Raw genomic sequence first — 25,049 nt, forward strand, 5'->3', positions numbered from 1 at the left:
AGCTAGAAACCTACATACATGTCTTACGTATAGTGGGACGTCTACAAGACTCTTGTATAGGCTCTGATGTGACTGAGTCATGAATGACATAGCTCGAGAAGGTGTAGTATGTTGCAAAGATCCCTCAAAGTGACCCTTACTTTTTTCCATTTCTTTCCAAATGCTATGCATATCAAAACCATCTTTTTTGCCTAAAATTGTAAAGAAAATTTTTAAAAAAGTAAATTATTTAGTGTTTAACGTTTAAAATTTATATTATCTTTGAAAAATAGAAAAAATATACTTTTAACAAGACTCCAATAATCCAAAAAATGATACTTGATTTACTTCTATTTCTTCATCCAATGAAACAACTTTCTCTTTATGTTCAGACCTTCACTTCACTATACCAACCTCATTTGATTCACTTATATTACCTAGGCAATGTATGGCCAATAAAATAATACGTTAATAAATTGACTCGTCAAATGAAAAACCTAAACTCTATCATTCATGCAAATTGTCTTACCCTTGCCATGCTCTAATGCATCATCGATCGTGGGGATATCCTTTCGTCTTCTTATGGACTTTTTCTTCACTGTAGTATCAACAGTTGCATCACTAATTGTATCTAAGTAATGTGAAGTCAACAAAATACAATATATATTCATGCAAATTAGAAACAAGGCTACTTGTATCAAACTAAAACTTTGCACTCCATGCAATATACCCTTTGTCATGCTACCACCATAAGTCGCCTTTATCCCCACAACATGAGGGACCATGTCTATTGTATTGGACATTTCTAATTTGCAAAAACAACAAAGTTAAGAAAACACACAAGTCTAAAAAGTTATGATAACTTTCATGTTAAACAAATACATTTTTAGAAAGTACCATTTCCTTCATCCTCTTCTTTGTGCATAGAAATTACTCTATTTTGCTCCAGGAACCCTGCATATAAGGCGAGTATTACTAAAACAAATAGCTAAGAGCAGGAGTTACCACATATCTACTATGTTTGGCTCTCAACCAAAATACTTACTCTCTCTTAATTCAATCTCTTGCCGTGGAATGTCATCCAATGGATAGTCTATCCACCATGGACAAACATCCATTTCCCATTTCGATAGACCCCTCTCAAGCAGTGCTTTTGAGAACATACAATTTTTGCGTCCCAAGTCCATCCACTCCTCCACTAGAGGAGGGAGGCTTTCTAGCACCCCATTTTCTTGTAGACTACGCAACCATCTTTTCCAAAAACATAAGAACAAACAACAAATGGCACTCTTAAGTTAGAATACATTTGTACATATGCTATTTAGAAAATATGATTTCTTTATATTAGAAATACCTGTATACCATCCTCTTGCTTGATTGTGTGAGCTCTAGAACCTTCTCAGAGTCTCCAACATTCTTCATCTGACCAAAAATATTTGCAAATGCCTTTAAAATATGTAAACGTCTTTGGCCTTTTAAAAAAGCATCAAAGCCTTCTGGAATCTCAGTGCCATCAACTTGTAAGCTCCTGATCAATAAGGAGCACTCTCCAATCATATGAAACCAATACACCTCTTGCTTCATGTAGCTGTGAAATCTCCTTACATCCGCAAAGTGTGACATAGTGGAGTCCTTTGCCTTTGTGACAGTCATGAGTTATTGAACAAAACACAACTTCAATATTGTTAAGTTCAATTCCAAACAATAAGAGAACATTAGTCCATGAGGAAAACATACCTCTTTGTAGCAATATTAGCACTACAAATGGCATACAATTTGTCCTTGGTAATAGTCATCATGTTCTTTTCATCCCAATTCAACGCAAACAAAACAGAAAAGAAATCCTCTCCCTGCGCAGGATTAGCTATTCCAAGGTACTTATATCCTTTGTCCCTTCATTTATCTTGCTCTTTGTTTATGAATTGTTTTCTTTTTGCCTCATAATTTTCCTCTAGCAATGCAAGCTCCTTGAGACGGGCCTCCTCTTTGAGTATGGCAGAGTTATAGTCATCCTAAATAAAAAACCAATACACTATTCTTAGTTATGGTTAAATTCAAGATACCACAATTTTTTATGTTGAAAACTAAAATACTAAACCAAATTTTTTACCTTCCACACCAAAAGCGATATTAGCAAACATGGGTTTTAGTTCCATGGATCATTTCCATGGTTACTTTTGCCTTCAATTTCATACTCTATTTCAGCCATCGTCTTTGAGAAGGGCTCATCCTTTCCAAAATGCTTTGTTTATCTGCGATGCAAAACTTTTGGAAAATGAAAATTTCATGGCCTAGGTTGGGTTTTAGATGTGCTCTTGTTACACTACAACATTGAAAATTGTCTTTAAAATTTAAGATTCACACATAAATAAAACTATTCACATTCACATAACTAATAAATGAAACCTATTGGCATTCACACGTAAATGAAACGTATTCGTATAAATAAAATCTCTTGAAATTCACACATAAATTATCTTTATATTTTGAGATTCACACATAAATAAAAACTATTGGCATTCACACATAATTGATAATCTATTAACCCATTCAAAAAAGTTAATAGTGATAAGTATACTTACGCATTTTATGTATCCAATGCTAACAATAGTTCTCCTTCTTTCTTCTTCTCCACTTGAATGAATTGACATAGAACTCTAACATGTCGTGAAATATCTTCACTATAAACTACATACATCAAATAATAAAATAAATAATTAGTCAAAGAATGAATTATCATCACAATAAACAAGAGAAAACAAGACAATGCATAGTTACCTTCCTTTATCCTCTTCATCCATATCTTCAACCTATGATTACTGTCCCATACCTAAAACTTGCACCCTCTCAAATCAGCCCACTCATCAGTCAATTTATATTCAAACCTTTGGTTAACTTCTCTCCAAAGAGGGCCCCACTCTTCCAAACTTTGGGGAGATACATCCATTAGCTCACCAGTGGGCCTTCTCAAAGAAACAAAAAATGTGCCCATTGTTTCCATATATGAAGCATTATCAAAAGATGAGATCAACCATGTAGCAGAACTAGATGCAAGCCTTATAGCCTCATAGGGCACAAGTCTACACAAAGGGATAGGAGGAGGAGAAGTAGACCTCCTTACAAAAAATGAGGTCAACACATCTGCCACCATAAGCCCAAACTTGACATTCTCTCCAATGTGTCTATCACACTCACTCACCTCATTCTTTTCTTCATTAGCAACATCCTCATTCACCTCTTCATTTTCCTCATGTACAATTTGCAAATCTAAAGACCTCCCGTGTGTTTTTTCACCACACTTTGTGGTGGTAGTGTGGGTGCTCATAGGATGAGCATGAATATCATTGCTTGCTTCATCCATGCTATCCTCAAGCGCTTCATCATCAATGAAATTACATTTTTTCCTTGGTTTTACACCCTTGTTATTTGGAGATTCAAAGAATGCACGGGAGGATGCTTCTTGATTGATACTTACTAGTCTATTGCATAAACCAGATCTTAATCTTGTAATTGGAGTATCTACAAAAAGAATTTGAAAATAGAATATACAATTTAGATGGAACATTAAAAGAGTTGCTTAACCATTAAGAATAGAATATGAAAATTTAAAAGAGTGATTGAATGACTTACCTAGACGGCCCCTTTTGTGTTGATCTCTCCTACCACCACCATGTCGACCTCATGCTCAAAAGCACTAAAACAAACCATAAATCATTTTTTAAATGAAGACAACTTAACTAAATCACATGTTTTATAAATTATTCTCTACCAAAATATGATATTTTGATGCACACAACACAATTTAATATCATTTTTTATTTGATTTTAATAAATGTATAAATTGTGTTAATCATTTGAACCTCCTTATAACAATTTCACCCCCACCCCCCACAAAGAGGGGATACTCCCAACCCCTTATTCCTATCTGTGTCGATGCAGACAATGCTGAGTGTTTGACAATTTCCAATCCATAAAAACCAAATCATGTCACATTTATTTCTTTAGAACAACTTGCATAAAACTTAATAATATTTTAATTTTTTATACCTTTGACTCGCGCAGTTTACACCCACTCTATATTGAGGGGGGTGTAGGGGGGGCATCAACCCCCCCTACTATTGTCGCTGAGGGGTTCGAAGGGAGGCCGACAACAGCCATTTAGGCCCCCCTTGGCAAGGGTTCGGGAGTGGTGCCCTCGAAGCCAAAAATTGTATGTAACTTGGTAGTGGTTTAGGGAGGAGGGATAGAGAGGGGAGTGATAGATAGAGAACGCCGCTTGCAACCGTGCCATGGCTCAAAATAACTGTGCCTCCTTCCGCTTCTACTTCCACATGAGAGCACTGGCTTGTTTTCCCCCTCTACCTCCTATGGCCACCACGACCTCAAACCAACAACTCCCCGAACCGCACCAACAATACCCTGTGGATAGACAACCGGGAGGTGCTAAGGGTTCCCCCTCCCCGCCCTCTCCCTCTTCTCCTCCTCCCTCCAAAGGGAGTTGCGCCCAACCCCCAATAGTTGTCTGCATTGACGCAGACAGCCCCGAGTGTCCCAAAGGTCTCCTCCCCTCCCATTTTTTCAGTTTATTGTCTCCTTCTCTACCTCCCCTTTCCTTCTCTCTCCTCCCATTTTTGTCTTCTCATTGTCTACCTTATCTTTCATTTTTGTAGCCATGGACAAAAATGAAACTTGAAATATAGATTTTCAGCCATGGGGATAGAGTGTGGAGCTTACCCAGTGAGTTTGATGGAGAATGTTGGTCTTGTTTGAGCTTGTTGTAGGGGTTGCTCTCGTTCTTGCTTCTTCTTTGTGCCTTCCAACTTGCAATGGGAGAGAAGCAGAGGGAAACAAAAGAGAAAAGGAAGAAGAAGAAAAAGAAAAAGAAGGAGGAGGAGGAGGTGGTGGTGGTAAGAGAGGTAGGTGCATATTGAACGTCCATCATGAGAGAATATTTCTCTCAAATATCGAAAAATTATTTGTTAAAATATGTAAATGATGACGACATGTCTGACATTTGACAAAATAAAATGTGCTAATAAAAATCTATGCTACATCATAACCTCAAAAAGAATTTATAAATACTTGCTAGATTTGTTTTCAAGAAGACATGATTTTTTATAAAAAAATAATTATTTAACTCTTATGATTTTTCAATATGTAGACTTTTTTAATGATTTGGTTCATTAATGGACTGCTTCGCAACTTCAACCGTCACTAAGAACTTGCCCATGGAGTAAGAGCTCATTTAATCTATATTTGGTGGGGGTAATGGACTATTATTTCTAGGTTTAAAGAAATTGATAAACAATAGGCATGCTATTATGTATAATATTTTTCCTTCGCAGCTCCATTGTTTGTTGAGTTTCAAACTGCCTTTTGTGAGAGACGATGGCAGAAGTTACTCTTCAATGGTCAATCGGCTCCCAATCACTGGAACGTATTGTGCCCTTGAGGGATTGAAAGATTCTTCTGAGCTCTTATTTTCTTCAATCACTTCTACCCCCTGACCGGAAGTTGGTAGGCTTGCATGCTATTTTTCAACTTGATGCTTACAATGAAGAGATCGCAGTTCATGGCCAACTGGATATCAATGGTGCATAGTAATTTTTGCTCAATTCTTCTCTTTCATGTTAGTATAAAATAGTACATTGTGATACCACTTTCACAATGGACCACAGTGAAGGACTATACACTGTAGAAAATAGCAAACAAGCTCATTCACTTTCAAGACAACCTGTGGTAGACATTTCATCCAATTCCTTTGCAAAGATGTAATCTCAAACCTCTTTGCCAGCCCTTCATTTCTGGGAACAAGGAAACAATTCAAAGTAAAAGAAGAGCACTATATGGTTGTAGCTCTCATAAACCTGGCTATGCAATGGAGTCAAGGGATAGAAAACAAAAAGGATGACCACGCAAGATAAATTTTCAAAATAGAAATGACCAAGCTACAAAAGTAGGCTTGGACCATGAGGTGCATGCACACAATGCCAATTGAAATGGATCTCCCAACTAATATTGTCTCAGAGGAGGAAATGCATAGAAGTTTGTGGGCCATCCGGAGAATGCCCGTTCATTGCAAACAAAAATGTTTTGGTATTATAAATAGAAAGAAGTGTTGCAATGTGATAGAAAGTAGATCACCTGGGTTACTATGCCCTTCATTTTGGTCAGAGAGAATTTCAAGGTAAGCCTATTGCACAATGGTTATGGTTTTGCAATCATGATGTGGTGCATACATGGGATGTTGATAAACAAGCTAAGCATGTTCTCCTATTTATGTCCTCTTTTGTAGGATCTTCTTGATTACTCTCATTCTCTTGTTGGGAGGTTAAAGATTCCTTTTTCTCCTTGAACCGTTCCAAAATTCTGACCACATCTATATCAAAAAAAGGTACAACTGATTCATTAACTTTAAGGAAAGCATCTTCTTCATCATCATCAACTTCCTTCACCATGTTAATACCCTATGCATATAAGGCTATGGCTTCTCTAGGCAAGGTTGCACTAGGTACCATATTCATGTGAACTTTTTTTTTTCCCCTTCTTCATTGTAATTTTAGCAACTCCCCAATCCTATTTGACCTTTGCTTGTTTGAACCAAGGCCTTCCCAACAAAATTGGAAAAGGGTTGTCTCCTTCATCCATTTTTAGAACTAGAAAATTCACTAGAAAGCTAAGTCCTAAAATAGTAAGCTACTGATTTCTAAGAATTCCTAAAGATTGAATGTTGGAAATTTGACTTTAAGATTTGTTGGCTTAGGGGGTTGTGCCATTGATCTTGATTGTTGTGTTGCTGCATCCTTTCTTCTTGCTGGTGTTTTAGGCAATGGTTGAAACCTTAGTTTTCTCCTTGCATGTCTCTGAATTTGAGACCATGATAGCAGTCCCACAAATCTATTTATGTTTCTGTCCTCATCACCTAGTGTAATTTGTAATTGTTGATCAGTAACAACATCTTCTGTTGTATGACTAGGACCTACATTTTCAGTATGTACTTCTTGATCACTCAGATACTCTAAATCTAGGATATCCACCTGACTGCCACTGTTGGACCTCCGATGTTCTTTCTTCTTCTATTTTTCTTCTTGTTCTAATTTTCCATGTAGCCTGGTATAATAGGTTCCAAAGCCTTCACCCCTGTATTGTTCATGTGACATATACCATAAATCTCTTCTGTCATCAGTTCAGTCTACTATTGACCTCTAGGTGCACAATGTTCACAGTGATGACTGGCACAGCCACACCCATTTCTCCGTCTTCCCCTAACCAATTTAGGTGTATAACTCAGCCCATATGGTTGACGAAATTGCCAAAGATACTGATTATGCCAAATTTTCCTGAACACACTACCTGTATACTTCAAGCCAAAAGGAGCAACCTTTTTTGTCTATTCTTTCCACACTACCTCCCTAGCCTTTTCAATAAAGTCCAAAGGTAAATCAAGAAACTTGGTGTTCAGAAATACCTGACTATATGCCTCAAACTCCTCCTCTTTTTTTGTCCAATTCTGAAACTCCTGTAATAGAGCCTGTGCAAAGGACAAGCATTTCACTATTGTAGATAATCCATTACTGCAACAAAACAGAGTTTACACTAATATAGTAATGGATAATCATGATGACCTTTATGGGAAACCAAGGTGGTGATGTAGATGTTGAATTCACATGTTTCCTCATAGAGCACATAAATTGTCCCATAGAGCACTATACAAAATAGTTCATAGCTTTCTAACTAGAACTGGGATTGGCAAACTTCAAAAAGGAAAGTTGTAGCTCTATTTCCAATCTATAACTCTCAAAAACAACTTAGAGCTAAATTCTTTGATTTTCTATCCTGAAATAGCTCTGCATAGCTTGTAATCCTAAATTTTATCATGCTCTATACAACAAACACAAGTTCTCTGTTCCAAAAGCACAAACTTGAAAAATGGGAAGGCACTTTCTTTGATTTTAAATTAGCATTTCAATATACTAGCAAATACATTTCAGCATATCTTGCATTGGTGAAGAGTTACGGGAGCTTCGAACTTTATGAATTTTGATTCATCATTTTCCTAGCTGCAAATCCTTCCAATTTTCCACTAACTTGAGTCCGAGCATTCAACCCCTGCCCATAATGCATATTCCCTGCCACATACCGAGTTTCAGATGTAGAGATCATTTACTTTCATTCTTCTCTCTTGTACTGGAAGGCTCACGAAAACAACTAACGCACATCACTCTCAACACAATGAAGAATAGCCCTTTATTGTCTTTCACTCATAACCATACCTTAGAACATATATGTATACTTTCTACCCCACGTAGCACTAGAAGAAATCAAGACAAAAGAAAAACTCTTATTACCATCATCTAAAAACTAAGAATTTGCATCAGCCCATTGACTTCAACAGCCCTGCCATCATGCTGCACAGCTGCGATAACTTCAACTTCACATTGTGTTTATTCTAAAAACTTGTTCTTCTTCTTCTTCGCGTCAAATTTCTCCCTCCTCTTCAAGTTGCAAGATTCTTCTCTTCCTCCCCCCCTCTCTCTCTCTCTCTCTCTCTCTCTCTCTCTCTCTCTCTCTCTCTCTCTCTCTCTCTCTCTCTCTCTCTCTCTCTCTCTCTCTCTCTCTCTCTCTCTCTCTCACGCTGATTGTGTTGTGTCGAACCCCTCTCCTTTTCTTTTCTTTAAAAAAAAAACCTTCACGTTTTTTGCTTTTTTCCCTATTTTACCAAGCTTCCCCTTGCTTCCCCTTAGTTGTGATTCCACGCAACATCATATCCCCGGTCACTCATTTTCATCCACCATGATTAGCCACCCCCCTGGTTTGGAACACAAAGTGCGAACAAACCTTTATTAAAAACTTCAAAAACATCTGACAAAGACAAACACCTTTTTCTAAAAATCCGCCTCATAGAGCAGTGCACAGAACAACTCATAACTTTCTAACTAGGTCTTGGATCACCAAGCTTCAAAAAGGAAAGTTTTAGCTCTCTTTCCAATGTAGAACTTTCCAGGGCAACTTGAAACCAAATTGTTTGATCTGCTATCCTAAAATGGCTCTGCACGGCCTAGAGTATTAAATTTTTGCATACAATCTGCTTTAAACATCAATCTTCTAGAGACCATAGCTTTCACATTCTTTCTCAGATCAACACCAAACTTGACAGAGACCTTTAGTAGGTGTCAAAGCACCCTTTAAATTTTAAATATGCTGTCCATCATTTACAACCATCTGATTAACACTAGATTTCAAAAAATTGAATCTGCCCCAAATAGTAAGCTGGAAGCAACCTACTCTTCATATAGTATGTACATTACTTACATCCCCTTTAGTTATAGGATTCTGCATATATATTTCTTTAGACAGAACCCATTGATTCTACTGTTGTGAACAATTCCATCCAAATCTTGTAGCAAGTAAGTGCCATTTTCAAACTTCTACTTGATGGACGAAAGGTCCTTCCCGTCTAACTCAAAACTGGGTTGGAAAAGTGGAGTCCAAGCCACTATCATATCTCATAACCACAACATTCCCTTTGCAAGATTCTTCTTCTTTAGCTATGTATTAAACCATTTCCTTCTTTTCATAATCTTTTTTTCATAACAATCCATTGCTTGTTGCCTATCCAGTTATAGGGTATGCAAGTTTAGTCCTTTGTCAACTCCTAAATTTTTTTAATCTAACTGATGCTTTCTCACAAACTCCATCATAGGGAACATGACATTCATAGGTAATAAAGCATCTTGACCATATACTAACTAAAAAGGGGTGAATCTTGAACTTGTCTTCTGCATTGTTCTACAAGCCCACAAAGCTTGATGTAGACAATTGTCCCAATCCTTAGGATGATCTTCCACCAGCTTAAAGAGAATCTTCTGTAGCGTTCCATTAAATGTTTCCACTAGTCCGTTGCATTGAGGGTAGTAAGGAGTAGAAAATTTGTGTTTCAAGTCTAGTTTCCCTATTAATTCTCTTAATAGCTTATTTTTGAAGCTAGGACCTTGATCTGTAACTATTTCTAATGGTATTCCAAATTTGCAACATATGTCCTCCATGAGGAACTGAGTTACATCCTCTTTCTTATAATTCCTTGTAGCCTTAGCTTTAGGCTGTTTGGTCTTATAGTCAATTGCAATAAGGATGTAAGACTTTCCTTTTTTTGTATTAGGCAAAGGTCCAATAAAATCCAAACCCCACTTCTCAAAGGGTCCATAGGCAACAATGGCTTTAGCAAATTTTGGAATTAGTACCCTTTTTGCATATGACTGGCAAGCATGACAACTTTTACACCAATGAGCAACATCAACGCTCAGACTAGGCCAAGTAAGTCCTGTTAGAAGAAATTTCCTTTTGGTAAGCTCGAAACCAAAATGACCACCGCATGCTTCCTCATGACAAGAAGATAAACAAGCAGGAATCTCAGAACTATCCAACTCCCTTCTTAGTACATTATCAATCCCCTTCATGTACAACTGATCATTTATGAGCACATATAACCTGGCCTTTTTGACAATGGAATACCTTTTGTATTTATCAACCAATGACTTTAGCTCCCTAGTTTTTAGAAACTCTTCAATTAGATGAAGGCTTTCCTTGCCCTCATATCTAGGATTATCCACCCTCATGGCAGCAACATACTGGGAAAGTGTATTTTCAGCCAATTCATGAGCTCTACAGTTGTTCTCCCTACCAACATGCCAAATTTAAAAAAAAATTAGTTGCCTCATGATACCTTTTATCTTAAATAGCCAGTCTTTCAAAATATCTTTATTGGCTTTCCAAACATTTTGAGCCTATTTGACCACCAACATAGCATCTCCTTTTGCAACTATCTTCCTATATCCCAACTGAATACATTGTTTTAGGCCAGCATGGAAACTCGCATATTCAACTTCATTGTTACTTTGTATCTCTTTAATTTATTGACTTCCAGAAAAGACTTCTCAATTTTTAGTGTCCATAATGACAAAACCGAGTCCTCCCTTTTTCAACACTCTTTTGTAGCTGTAATAAAAAAGCAAGGTAGCATCTTTATCCTTCATCTCTTCATGAATTTGCAGATGCAAAGTTAGTTTCCATCTTATATTAGTTGCACTTTCAACATGTTCTTTATAAGTCAAAATATCACGTAAGCTAGCTCTTACAATATTCTCCTTCAAACATGTAAATCAAATTCTTGCAAAGCAAGCAACTACTTAGTAACTCTTGGAGCATTTTCAACAAATCGCAAAACGTGTGGAAGCAACTGGAAACTAGTAAGTACTACAAATGGTTTTTGAATCAAGTATGATTTTCGTCTTTTAATTGCATATACTAGCCCCCATACCAACAATTCTTCTTCCATTCAAGCTTTTTCTATGGTTCCAATGGATCTGCTTATATAGAACACCTGCCTCATATAAGACATCCCCTTTCCCTCTGCATTAAAATGACTCCCAGTGCATTTTTCCCAAGACACTGATACTAATGAAGAAAGGTTCATCCCAGTTTGGAGGCACGAGAACTGGCAAAGTGCTTAACTTTTCTTTAATATGTAAGAATGCATCCTCTTCAACTTGCATCCACACTAAAGGATCCCTTTGAGTTGCTTTCTTTAAAGGATATACATACTTAGCAAGCATATGGAATGATATCGATAGATATCTCAACTTTTGAACAAAGCTCATAAGTTCTTTTACATTTTTTGGAGAATCCATAAGAAGAAAAGCCTCAAATTTACTAGGCTCAAGTGAAATACCATTAGTAGACACTTCATGACCCAAGAGTATCACTTTAGTTCTTGCTATTTTACATTTATCAGGGTTTAGCTGACCACCATCCTTATCAAGTCTAAAGAAAACTTCATCAAGTTTTTTAGAATGTAATGCTCTTGAGTTGTACACACAAAAGTCTTCCATGAACACTTACAAAGATTTCCCAATGAAAGGGGCAAATACCCAACTAACCCATCTTGAAAAGCTGGCGTATGCATTTATTAGCCCAAAAGGCATTACTTTATAGTAGAAGCATCCCCATGGGGTAATGAATGTTATTTTTGTCTGATCTTCTTTCACTATTCTGATCTGGAAATATCAAGAGTATCCATCGCACACACTGTAAAGCTCATGACCAATCATTGATCCAAGATCTCATCCTGAAACAAAAGAGGATAGTAGTCCCTCTTAGTCGCTGCATTAAGATGCTTGAAATCAACACATACTCTCCACTTTCCACTCTTCTTTGGCCTAATTACAACATGAGACACCCACTTTGCATCATCAATAGGATAGATAAATCTTGCATCAAGAAACTATTGAATTTCAGCTTTAAGTACATTTTCCTGAATTGTACCAAGTCTCCTAAGTTTTTGAGCCATTGGTTTATACCCTTCTTTCAATTTAATAAGGTGCATAATGCTATTAGTACCCCTCAGTTGGTGATATTCTGTAGCAAATAGTTTTGGGTATTTCTGAAAAATGGCTGAATATTTATCTCTTTCATCATTAGTCAAATCATTTCCCAACATATTCATAATATTGGGCAATCCAACATTCATTTCAGGTTGGTGATCGCATGTTTCCTACATGAAGTATGTACTTCCTGTAGCAATATTTACAACTTTTTTCCTCTCTTTTCAAACTCTAGATTGACAACCCAAAGAGGTCAACATCCCTAGAGAGTAGGCTAGCTTTCCATTCTCTATCTTCCTCATCAAGGCTAGAATTTTCAAAATCACTACTTTCATCACCTCCAACATCAGTTTCATGTCCATTTTGAATGACGGATCATGTTTTCATGTCAAAGATCACCCTCTTATGAACTGACTTCTCTAGATAAAGTTCCAATTGACCTCTTTACCAATCTTATCTGGACCTCATACCAATCAATCACTGTTGTCCCAAAATGAGAGGATATACCCCAAGTTTTGTAGGCATAACATGGAAATCCAAACATGCTCTTTGGCATCCAATGTTGATTTCCAAGTTCCCAATTACTCCCAAACATTTCACTTTTGAGATGTTTTCCATTTTAACCTTAAACAATGACTTTCCTGTCATTTTAAGATGCATTTGTAGCATTGCTTCTTCAGTGATTATACAAACTTGCACACCACCATCAACATAAACTTGATCAAATTTCCTTCAATGTATCCATGCATCCATGAAATGTATAATGTCTTTCACATTTGATAATTATACCACTCCAATATGCCCAGTTTGGGTTTTTCCTTTCTTGATGCTAACCAAACCATGCCATTTCCTCCTTAGACATGAGTTATCTACAACACATCTGACCATATATAACATCAGCCTTTTTACATTTTAAATCCTCAAGCATGTTGTAAGAAACTTGATTGACTCCCAAAGCAAAGTTCCCCATTTGAATCTTCCTTTGATGTCTAGATTTCTTCTTGGATAAGGGCAATCATGAGTAATATGACCTCTCTCCCTGCAGTTAAAGCATTCAAAGTTTTCCCATATATTTCTTGGAGGTCCTCTAAATCTAGGTTGCATTTGAGGCTACCTTTCCTGCGATAGGCTCATATTTAAATTTAGATTTTCCAATTGTTCATGTAGTTTACTAATCACATCATCATCAGGTTTCCTATGACCTTGTTGAGTCCCATTCTCCACTCTTTCAAATGCCCCATGAAGATTCACAGCTTGTTGTCTTGCATTTCCTGCAATAGTGTCAACCTGATTAGGCCGTAAAAACACATGCACAGCAATACCTCTCAATTGATCCGACCTCAATTATATTTCCTTTGCTTTTATTTGGCTTTTTTTACTGCATCTTCATATGTATTAGGTTCTTTGATTAGAATCTTTTCTCTAATCTCAAGTTTGAGCAATGAAACAAACTTGTCCTTTTTCAAGAACATCATCGAAGGTTGCTCCATACTCTGTGCAATTTCTATCCATTTTGCTTCAAATCTCGCAACAAATTTAGACACTTCCTCATTTCCCCCTTGAAACATCCTTTTAAAATATTTCCATAAACTCTAAGGAGTTTGCTTAGGTGCAAACCTTGTAAGGAATTCATTTTTTACTTCATTCCAATTTTCCCATCGAAGGTTGCTCCATACTCTGTGCAATTTCTATCCATTTTGCTTCAAATCTCGTGACAAATTTAGACACTTCCTCATTTCCCCCTTGAAACATCCTTTTAAAATATTTCCATAAACTCTAAGGAGTTTGCTTAGGTGCAAACCTTGTAAGGAATTCATTTTTTACTTCATTCCAATTTTCCCTTGTCTCTTGATTCAGTAAGTTCCACCATAATCTTGTAGAACCTTCAAGTAGCATGCTAATCATTCAAAGCTTATCTGCATCAGTGTCCCTTTGATCTTAGTAAGCCATCCACTCCAATCACTTGATAAACTGATTAGCATCCTAATTTTCAGTAACAAATAAGGGTTCATATCTATAAGCCGCGATGCTTGAGTTTTTGTATAGGTCTCCAAACCTTACAATTCCCAACTAATAAGATCAGCAAGAGATCTTCAACATGGGAGATCCTCATTGAGGGCACCAATTTATGGTAGATGAACTGGGTAGTTAGCCTCTAACAACCCCCAAGACAACACCACATGATAAAGACTAAGGATATCCTCTTCACAAAACCCACGAAATAACACCACTATATACATGATCAAAAATTCCTAATAACTCACTCCTCATTGAGACTTCAACGCAACAAAATTTAAAACTCAAGCTCAGATTTTACCATTTTTAGAGAGAATCTGATGCTGAAACAACCATGGCAGAGACTCTAACAACATGAGCTTTCAAATTCACACGACTCCTATTTTTTAGGGATGGCAACCTCACGCAACAAACTACCCCACAAAGCATGGTTGCCTCAATCAGTGCAAAATTAGTTGTAGATCCTTTTTGTTCCTCTTTTCTCATAGCACATATAAATACAAACCAAAAAGCATAGGTTGCCAAAGATTTATATGGCAAATTTTCATGCCAATTCAACTGCTACATGCATTTCACTATTGTAGATATTCCATTAGTGCAACAAAAAAGAGTTCACACTTATATAGCAATGGATAATCATGATGACCTTCATGGGAAACAAAGTTGGTGACGTAGATACTGTTGAATTCACCTATTTCCTCATAGAGCACAGAAACTGCCCCATAGAGCATTGCACAAAATAGTTCATAACTTTCTTATCAGATCTCAAATTGGCAAGCTTCAAAAATGAAAATTGTAGCTCTCTTTCCAATCTATAACTCTCCAAAACAACTTAGAGCTAAATTCTTTGATCTGCTATCTTGAGACAACTCTACACAGCTTGCACTCCTAAATTTTATCATGCTCTATACAACAAACACAACTTCTCTGTTCCAAAAGCACAAACTTGTAAACGGGAAGTCACTTTCTTTGATTTTAACTTATCATTTTAGTAAACTAGCAGATACATTTCAACATATCTTGCATTGATAAAGAGTTACAGGAGCTTCAAACTTTATGAATTCTGATTCATATTTTCCTCACTGCAAGCCCTTTCAAATTTCCACTAACTTGAGTCTGTGCATTCAACTCCTACCCATAATACATATTCCCTGCTACATACCTAGTTTCACATGAAGAGATCGTTTACTTTCAGTCTTCTCTCCTCTACTGGAAGCCTCATGTAAACAACTAATACACATCACCCTCAACATAATAAAGAACAACCCTCTGCTGTCTTTCACTCATAACAATACCTCAGAACAAATTTGTATACTCTGTGCCCCACGCAGTAGTAGAAAAAATCAAGACAAAAGGAAGACTCTTATTACCATCATCTAAACACACAACAACCTTGCCATCATGCTCCACGGCTCTGATAACTTCAACTTCTTGGCCTCTTTCTTCTAAAAACTTGTTCTTCTTCTTTTGAGCATCAAATTTATCCCTTCTCTTCAGGTTGTAAGATTCTTCTGTGTGTGTGTGTGTGTGTGTGTGTGTGTGTGTGTGTGTGTGTGTGTGTGTGTCTCTCTCTCTCTCTCTCTCTCTCTCTCTCTCTCTCTCTCTCTCTCTCTCTCTCTCTCTCTCTCTCTCTCTCTCTCTCTCTCTCTCTCTCTCTCTCTCTCTCTCTCTCTCTCTCTCATGCTGATTCTGTTGTGTCGAACCCCTCTCCCTTTCTCTTCTTCTTTAAAAAAAAAACACTTCACGTTTTTTCTTTTTTTCCTATTTTACCAAGGTGCCCCTTGCTTCCCCCTTAGTTGCTAGATGGCAAACATGCCCCTTTCCACATACAATTCCACTCGGGGACTCAAATTTGGGAGCAAGAACACATTCCTTATGTTCCTGCATGAGACACATGCATGCCTCAAAATTGAAATATCACAACCACTTGTCGAACATGTATGGTACCACTTGGGATTTTCATCTATAAACATGATTCCTGCTATGGGTAAGTGTTAGAAAGACAAAAAAAATGATATTTGCATGTGTTACCTCACTTGACTCCACACATCATCATGTCCTTGGCCGCTCATTTTCATCCATAAATATGATCCCCAATGGGTTTGTCCAATGGTAGGGTGGTTTCGATTAGCTGGGAGCTTTTCTAAATTGGCTCTTGGATGGTGGAGAGCTCATGGGAGGAGGCAACTCGATTGGGCATGAAGATGAGCTCACTATACTTGTAGGTGTGAGAGTGCACATGGCTATGTGGGAGGTAGCCATTGCACTTGGCTTGAAACACTTCAAACAATAAACGGTCCATGGGTCTTGGCAATCTAGCGTGAGCTCCAAAATTTTGGTTCCAGGACCAACTGAACCACCTGATTCGTCCAGATTCTAGTATCTACATCATCTGATTCCTCTAGGCAAGATTGGAAATCTAGTATCTACATCATTTGATTCCTCCATGCAAGACTGGATGAATACGTAGCTGACATAAACATTCCTTGGAAGATGAAGAATCATTTTCAAGATTCGTTATTCTGCCATAATTCAAAAACATACATTAACAAAGAGAAGAAAACATGTCCTAGGCTATATTTACCATCTATGAATTTTTTTTCTTAAGCTTACGTCGTATTCTATTCTAATGAGCGCTTTGATACCAAATGTGAGGTGTCAGTCAATCTCAATCCAGGTGCACCTTTTAGTAGTCCATCAGTAGAGTTTCCAAAATGACGCCACCTGGTGCTCCCTTGGAGTATCATGAGATTTGTCACTTAGGCCCTACTAAGTCTACATTTCAATTAAAGAGTTCCGGTCGGAACCCACTAGGATCGACCTGAATTTTTTGGTTCCTAAAATCAGACAAGTCTCCTAATAGCCAACTAGCGTAAGAAATTTTGAGTTCCTGCTTTCTACAGGATTACTTGAATTCAAGTGGATTTGCCATTACACTTGGTTCAAAGAGAATGGGAGACAAAAGGGAGTGCGCTACGTCAACTCTCCTATCCACAAGGCAAAATCCCATTCTGTCCCCCTAAAACAATGCAAGTTGGTTCTACCTAATGACTAGTTGGTCAGTTTATCATCTTCTTATTTCTATCACTAATTTAGAAAAGATTCCAGCTAATCAAAACCACCCTACCTTTGGAAGGACCCATCAGGGGTCATGCCCACTTGCTTTCCTTTAATAACAGTATTATCTTTAGCTTTTTAATTACCTCCAACACATTTATTGAAACATATATAACCAGCTTTCTTAATTAGTTTGTTAGATCATAGGTTCCTTCACGTAATTTATTTCACAGATACGCATAAATTCAAACAACCCTTGAATAAAAACACATTCCATTATTATATTGGAAGTTTATTACAATTTCTATCTTTTCGATCCTCCGAATGATATATAGAATTCCACAAGAATATTCTGTCCACCAAGATTCCTCCCTTGTAACTAACACCATATTGGGGAATATGGAAATTTTCCATAACTTTGGGACACGTGGTCAAATCTTTGGATTTGTCATAACTTGAACACTATAACTCTAAATCGATCGCTCTATAGCTCAATAGATTCAATTTTTGAAGAGCTTTCCAATGATAGGTCACATCATATGGTTTTGAGAAACTTATGGACATGTTATCCGGGTGCCACCTTTTTAGTATTCAAAAAATGGGAATTGGGAGATTCCCAAACTCACTAATATTGTGTTAACTAGTATTAAGGTTCCAAGATCCCATCCTGGGTCACGAAGGGGCTCATTAGATTCTAGGAGTAATGCAGAATTTATAGCTAAAGCCCCCCTAGCATCCACATTTCCTACTGCTCAAGACTATCCCTATGGACATACCTTTCCACTACAGAGCAAGTCTAAGCCTCTCATAGCAATAATAATGACCCCCTTGGAGTAGCGTCTTGTAGCTAGCTTGGGGGTTAGCATGATCTTTCCTTTTATCCTATTTATCAATGTTTTTAATCAATGATCTAGATTCTAGAAATGGGAGTAGAAAAGGGATGGGTGCCCAAGGAGGAGGTAGGGCATGCATAAAATGCAAAAAGTGAATGAAGAAGCTCATTCTTGTGTGTGGACAAAGCTAGCTCTCTTCTTCTTATTCTTCTTATTCTTTCTTGTGCTTATGCCTGAGAGAGGGAGTGTGAGGGAGTGAGAGAATGAGTATGTTAGGGTGAGAGACTGTGGTGGAGAAGCTCTCAATCTTCTCCTCTCCTCTTCTGCTCTTCTCTCCTTTTCTCTTGTCTCGCATGTGGCAATGGACCTTGGAGCTTGAGGATTGAGCTTGCACCTTGGATCATGGAGATATCGGGAGAGCTCGTGGGAGGATTGAGCTTGCACCTTGGATCATGGAGGTACCGGGAGAGCTCGTGGGAGGAGGCAACTCAATTGGACATGAAGGTAATATCACTACACTCATAGGTGTGAGAGTGCACACGGCTATGTGAGAAGTATCCATTACACTTGGCTTGGAGATTCAAGGGAGATATAATGTTGACCACGTGTGTAACAAAATAAATACTCTCAATAAATAATATAAACAAGAGAAAAAACATGTAGGACAAACAAAGTGAGTGCCATCTCCTTGGCCTTTTTTTTCCTCCATGGATGCCATGTTTGGATCTACATCCAAAATGTTTGGAGTTCCAAGGGCTATAGACACTTATATGGGGCAGACATCTCCTTGTGAGGATTTGGGTGATGGTGATGTAGTCTTGGAGAGTATGCCACAAGCCAATGAAAAGTACGAATGCAATGAAGACACTGGGTTAAAGGGACCAAAGGTGAAAGATCCAAACAAACAAAAGGAGAACCCAAGGCTTGCTTTCTCAAAAAGAGAAAAGGAAAGAAAGAGAAAGAAAGAAAAGGAGAGAGGAAAGAGAGGGGAATAGGGAGAGTGGATACTTAGGGGGGAGTGCAAGAAAAGTTTATAATTATGCTTTTTCATTTGTGTATTTTTCTTTTATCATTTTTTAAATGGGGTTTGTGGGTTTTCATTTTTTATTTTATATATATATATATATTTTCTATTTTTTAAAGATGGATTATTATGAGGATTAGTAACCCACTCCATGTACACGTGTGGGGCGAGGTTAAAAAATTTATGATGATGGGATTGGGACATAATGAGATGGCACATGTGAGGCATATGTGATGTGTCAGATACGATGGCACACATTATGCAACAAAATACAAGCCTTCACATGAGAATGCAAAGGATTGGCACATACAATCACCAAAAAATTTAATTTCAAAAAATCCATACATAAGATTAAAGCATAAAATAAAGGAAAAGTGAGCAAGATGATAGGAAGAACAGAATGGGCAACTCAAATAATGCATCGGGTGCTAAAAAAGGCATGTGTGCATGGAAAAACAATTAAAAAAGGGACATGTAAAAGCACTCAAAAATTAATATTGAAAGATCCATCCATCAAAATGAGTTTGGTAAAAATAAAAAATGTATACTTTGATAAGTTGCATAGGGCTATCCAATCATATCATAGTTCCAACAAAAATGGAGTGCTTTCACAAGGAAAAATGTCAAAAATGCAAAAGAAATAAACACGTAAAAATTAATAATGATCAATCCATGCATCTAAATGATAGGATATAAAAAGGAAAAATTTGTATTCAAATGGGCTCCTATAGCAGTCAAAGAGTCATAGGATACATCACAGTAAGGGAGGTTGCTTCAAAGTTGTACCCTAGAAAGATCATCAGAAGGTTCAACTGATCTGGACTATGGGGTGTCACCATCCTTTCTAGAGCTAGCTTCCCACTCAAGAGTGTTTGGCACCTATTCTTGGAGTGAGGTCTATTATGATAGGAATTTTCTTTCTTTTATCCCATAATTTTTTTTTCTTTTTTTCTTTTGTCTTTCTTCCTACTCCAAAGGGTATTGCAATCTTTTCTTGAAGAGTAGGTCAACATGGGAGGGTCCAAAGTCACTTTCTCTTGTAGTCAATATGTTTTTTTTCTTTTCCTTTTCTTAAAACTATAGCATTAGCACTATGGGTGAAATCCATCCTCACCACATCTAGAAGACTAAAGGAGAAATTAAAGTAGTGGTAGGCGTGCTAGAGAAAAAGGGCAATAGAATCCATTCACCTTGTGAGAATGAGAGTGCCGATTAAAAGTAAGAGTAACACTAGAATCAATAAGAAGTTCCCAAGAGGGAAAGGGATTTGTGGCTATGATTATCATTATCCTTAGGGAAGAAAGCACTTCTCTTTAGTTAGTAGCCATTAATGAGGAAGGGATCATCAAAGGGGTCCATGACTTATATCTACACAAAGCCATTAGGGTTAACACCAAGTATCTTGTAAGGGCCTATCCATTATTGTTGGAGATTTCTGGAAAACTTGCCAAAGCACAAGTTATATGCTAGTACAAAGTCACCTTTCTTGAATTCTTTCTGCTTGATAAAGTTGTTGTGGGGTGAACATTGCTTTGAGTATGCATGGCTTCCATGCATTGTAAGGACATCCTTCAAATCTTATCCAAGAATTTCAAGTACAATAGTTGATGTTGTAGGGACTCATTATCTCCAAGATACTCCTAAATAGCCACTCGCAAAGAGGGAAATTCCAACTCAATAGGAAATACTGCTTCTGTGCCATACATCAACTCAAAGTGTATCTTGTTTGGTCTCATGGGAGGTTCTGTACACCTAGAGAGCCTCTATAAGTTGATCGTCTCAATCATGATGATGTGTAGCAATTGTCCTTGTTAGGATCAAGTAAAGGATGTGATTAGTGACTTGGACTTGGCCATTGACTCTAGAGTAGTAGGATATTGATATGCAATTGTGCATTTTATAGAACTCTATTATTTCCTCCATGATCTTGTTTAGAAAATGAGTGCCTCTATAATTTACTAGCTCTAAGACACTAGCAAAGTGGATGATAATGCTCTCATATGAGAATAAGGCCACATTATTACCGTTATCTCACTTGAGAGCTTTAGCTTCACAACACTTCATCACATGATCTGTACAGACTAGGATGTATTTGTTGTGATTCATTCTGGTCAGAGGATGGATTGGTTTCACAAAGTCAATATCCCATTTTTCAAATGGCTTCAAAGGAAGGATTGCTTGCAATGGCATAGCACTGGTTTTGGTGGGCTTTCCCATTCATGGACAAGCATTTAATACTTACAATAAACATAGACATCTTTATGTAGGATAGGCCACTAGTGTCTTACGAGTAGAGCTCTCCTAGTTGTTGCTTCTCCCACAAACTGTTCACCACATGGCTTGTCATGGCAAGTTTTAAGATGATTCCAATTTTATCTCATGTAACACATCATTGTAGCATTTTATCTTTATCTTTCTTTAAGGGATGGGAGGTCTGAATCCAACAAAAGCTTCTTCTTTTCTTTGCTAGAGATGTGAGGATGATACTACTAAGTGGCCAATAGGTCGATAATGTCTGAGTACCATGGGGTTACAATTTCCATTGGAAAAAGGGAAGCATGAGGAATGTCTAGTCATATTGCTCCTCTTTTTCACTGTGAGGGATTCATGAATGATGATCAGCTAGGATATGGGAGTGGCTAGGTTTTGTGATCACTTCAAAATAAGACTCTTACAACAGAAGTAACCACCTCATCATTCTATCTTTCATAATTTCCTTATTTATCAAGAAATAAAAAGACTCATGGTCCACATAGAACTGGAAATGTTTTGATTGAAGATATTGTTGAAACTTCTCTAAAGTGGAGCCCCAAGAGGAACACCAAGAAACTAGAAAATCTACAGCAAGAACATTTAAATTGTATCATTAACAAATATCTTTTTCATATTTGATATGACCACAACAAGGAAAATAACACCAGGAACAAGAAATCTTCACACAACAGCTTCATAGAAACAATTCTCCCACGGCTTTAACTTGAACAAAATTGATTATGCTCTTCATATTCTTCATAGAACTCATCAAGAGACCACAAAGACACAAAATGATATGCCACTTTGGATGGAAATCAGCACATAGTATTCTTTTTCAAAGGTTCCATAGCTTTCTCTCACAATCTCTCTCTCATGAATACATTGTTTTGCATAGAATTGGCTATCTCTCGCTCACACACACACTCTCTCATACATACTCTCTCTCAAATGTACAATTATATAATCAAGAATCATCATCCATAACCCCTCTTTGGTCATGGATACCCCTCCCAAGAGGTATGTTTGGTATGAAAGGTCACCAGAGCCACTACAATATCCCTTCGTAGCTACAAATGTCAAGATTGTGGGAGAGAAGGAAGGAGTCTCGCTTGAAGCTTTCTTGCTTGCACAATGGGGGAAGACACACAAGGGTGGAGGCTGAAAACAGTTTTTCTCTTCTTAGTTGTGTAAGCCAAAAAGAACTCTAGTACAAAGAAATAGAAGAACCCTATATATGGGTCTCAAACCAAACTCAACTGACTAAGGTGGCATACTAACTGAGCCACGAACTAGAGTAGATAAGGATAGCTATCATGTAGCTATTATTCACGGGCGGTCATGTAGCTATCATGTAACTAGAGTAGATAAGGTGGCATACACAACGGTCACCCTGGCGTATCACGAGTGGAGCTCGATATCTCAACACTCCCCCTCGAGCTCAATCCCAATTCTTGCACACCAAGCAGGTCTCTGAACTTGCGCAGCTTCTCTGCGCCCAATGCCTTCGTGAATATGTCAGCTACTTGATCCTCTGTGCTGACATAAACTAGATCAATAAGACCTAGTAAAACCCTCTCTCGCACATAGTGATAATGCACCTCAATGTGCTTTGTTCTAGCATGATAGACTGGGTTATTTGCCAAGTGTATACTACTCATGTTGTCACAATAAATGACAACTGGTCCATCTGTAGACTGATGCATATCATAGAGTAGCTTATGCAACCAAGCTACCTCACATGCAGCAATTGCTGCACCCCTGTACTCAGCCTCTGTGCTCGACAAGGCAACTGTAGGCTGTTTCTTACTGCTCCAAGTGACTGCAGCACTCCCAAAAGAGAACACATATCCACTGGTAGATCGTCTATCAGAAATACTACCACCCCAATCAGCATCAGTGTATCCATGCAACTGTATCTGAACCCCAATCTCATAAAATAGTCCATACTGCAATGTGGACTTCACATACCTGAGTATGCGTCTAGCCGCATCCAAATGTGGTTTCCTTGGAGCCTGCATAAACTGACTTACCAATCCAACAGCATAGCTCAAATCTGGCCTGGTAATAGTCATATAAATCAAACTTCCTACTATGCGTTTGTACATAGTAGGGTCTTTTAGAAGCTCACCTGCATCTATGCTCAGCTTCACATTCTGCTCCAAAGGAACTGAAATAGCCTTACAGCCTGTCATCCCATATTTGGATAGCATGTCCAATCCATACTGCCTCTACAAGAGCTGTATCCCACTTGGTGATCTAATCACCTCAATACCCAAGAAATAACGCAACTCTCCCAAATCCTTCATCTCAAACTTCTGCTTCAATAGCATTTTTACATGAAGGATATCTTCATCACTGTCACCTGTCATAATCAAATCATCAATATAAATGACAAGTAGCATAATACCTTTCTCTATTTTTCTCACATAAAGTGAGAAATCTGCCTTGGAAATCTGAAAGCCAATAGTGACAAGATACTGTCCTATCTTGTCAGACCATGCTCTAGGTGCTTGCTTCAAGCCATACAAGGCTTTCTTCAACCTGCAAACAAACTCAGGATGAACAGCATGCACATAACCTGGTGGCTGCTCCATATAGACCTCTTCTTGCAAATCACCATGCAAGAAGGCATTCTTTACATCCATCTGATGTAAAGACCATCCCTTTGATGCAGCCATAGCAATGACTGCTCTTACGGTTGCCATCCTTGCAATCGGACTGAATGTTTCTTCATAGTCAATGCCATATGTTTGTGCATACCCCTTGACTACTAATCTTGCCTTGTATCTATTCACAGAACCATCTGCATTGTGCTTCACCTTATAAACCCACTTACAGCCAATTGCATTTTTACCTTTAGGCAAAGGTACCAATTCCCATGTAGCATTTGCTTCCAAGGCATCCATTTCTTCATCCATGGCTTTCTCCCATTTTTCTTTTCCCATGGCTTCCTCAAAAGAAGTGGGTTCTGGTTCCTGTATCACTTTAACCATATATGCATAGTGAATGGCTGTAAATCCATCATATTTCAGCCTATCCACAGGATACCTAGCTCTGGTAGACCTGCGCAAAGTAGGTTCACTCCCAGGTGCTCTCAAAACATCCCTGGTCTTCCTTACTCCAGGTGTAACAATAGAAGGAATACCCAACTTATCATCAATGCTCTGTTCTGAGCCACTGGATTCACCATCCACATAAGAGTGACCTGCATTCACATCAAACATGGGCTGATCAACCTTCTCTTTTCCTTTTCGTGATACCTGCATACCACTATCTGCATTACTTTGAGAAGATTCTCATGATCTTAATCTGCCTGTCCATGGCGAAGAATATGAACCACTACTAGAGGACGCTCCAGGTCCACTAATATTTTGTGACTGCTGCTGTGAATTTTGTGCAGCATTACCATTTTGTGCATCTACATCATCAATCACATTTACTAATTTATACCAGCTACTCATCTCATCAAAAACAACATCTCTGCTCACTGTAAACTTACGAGTAGAA

This window comes from Lygodium microphyllum, chromosome 9 (genome assembly GCF_053477565.2).
Source record: "Lygodium microphyllum isolate KBCC chromosome 9, Lygodium_microphyllum_v1.1.10, whole genome shotgun sequence".
NCBI classification, from domain to species: domain Eukaryota; kingdom Viridiplantae; phylum Streptophyta; class Polypodiopsida; order Schizaeales; family Lygodiaceae; genus Lygodium; species Lygodium microphyllum.